We start from the raw sequence: 1,382 nt of genomic DNA on the forward strand, positions 1-1,382 counted from the left end.
TAGAGATGGGGACTCACTATGTTGTCCAAGCTGGTCTCAAACTCCTGGGTTCAAGCCATCCTCCCACCTCAGCCTCCCAAAATGCTGGGATTACAGGCATGAGCCACTGTACCCAGCCAAAATTGTTTTCTTATTTAAGTGAATTTGACAATTTCTGTGAGTGGCTCTTTGCATGAACACTGTGTGATGTGTTGGAGAAATCCAAAGCTGACCAAAACATGGTCCCCACCCCTTGGAACTTACAGTCTGTTCTGGGGAACAGAGATTCAGCCAAAGTCAAGAAACACTGGATGCCAGCTAGATTATCTGTTTTGTGCTATAGTGTCTGTAAGTACATATGTGGATATGGGTTCATCCCTAAATTTAGTACCAAACCAGCATTTATTTTCTAATTATAAACCTAATTTGGCCTAAACTTTATTATTGCACACTGCCTGAACAAAACATATTCATCTCTGTGTAAATTTTTTCCTCATGGAAAAAGGGTGTGAAATGAAAATATTTTAGGATTTATTCAAAACCAGACTATTCTGTTTTCAGCTTCAAAATTGTTCTTTGAATCCTAAGGAACCTCTGTCAACAGTTTAGGTTGCTGTTGAGAAGAAAAAAGAAGGAGGCAGAAATCTCTCAGGGAGAATTATTTCCTTTTTTTTCTATTTCAGATACCTGGAGGGGTGGGGAGAAGTAAGAATTGTAAGGGGGGTTCAATAGTGGGAAATTCTGTGACAGCTGATTGAAGATGATGATGAAGAACCTCTGCATTCTAGTTACCCTTTGCTTTCCTTTGCCTCTTGTAAAATTTGACTTGGCAACAATGACATCGTCATGCTCATTGTCCCAATATCCATCCTGTCATAGATCTTAATGTTTTTGATCATCGCATTAAAGTGGAAGTGCCACCCACAGTGAAACCAGATCCCATTAATAAGCTTAAAGGTGCTTGCAGTTTTAATTCCATAGTTATTGAATATCCAGTGTGTGTAAGGCCTGGAGGGGAGCCAAAGGACACTAACTTCTAAGAGCTCCGTCTAGTTGGAGAGAAACCTGTATGCCACAACATACAGTGTCCTTGCCTATGGGGGGTTGAAGATGTCTGTGTAAATAAAAGCAGCCTCTGCTAATTTAGTACCATCTCTTTTACTGTGCTAATTTTTTTTTTTCTTTAGAGACAGGGTCTCTGTCACCCAGCCTGGAGGCAGTGGTATGATCATAGCTCCCTGTTACCTCCAACACTTGTGTTCAAGTGATCCTCCCACCTCAACCTCCTAAGTAGCTAGGACTACAGATGCACGCCACCACTCCTGGCTAGTATTTTTTTAAATTTTTTGTAGAGCCAAGGTGTTGCTATGTTGCCCACGCCGATCTAAAGTTTCTAATCTCAA

General features: G+C 41.0%; 1 protein-coding gene across 1 annotated transcript in view; it reads left to right on the forward strand.

The window, feature by feature from the left end:
• MRPL30 (mitochondrial ribosomal protein L30) overlaps window positions 1-1,126 on the forward strand; it is a 16,256-nt gene extending 15,130 nt beyond the window's left edge. Inside the window, exon 7 of the transcript XR_001003393.1 lies at window positions 663-1,126. The gene's annotated coding sequence lies outside the window, so the exon portion shown is untranslated. The remainder of the gene's footprint in view (window positions 1-662) is intronic.
• The last annotated feature ends 256 nt before the right edge of the window (window positions 1,127-1,382 follow it).

This window comes from Colobus angolensis, unplaced genomic scaffold, assembly GCF_000951035.1.
Source record: "Colobus angolensis palliatus isolate OR3802 unplaced genomic scaffold, Cang.pa_1.0 Scaffold42, whole genome shotgun sequence".
Taxonomy (NCBI): domain Eukaryota; kingdom Metazoa; phylum Chordata; class Mammalia; order Primates; family Cercopithecidae; genus Colobus; species Colobus angolensis.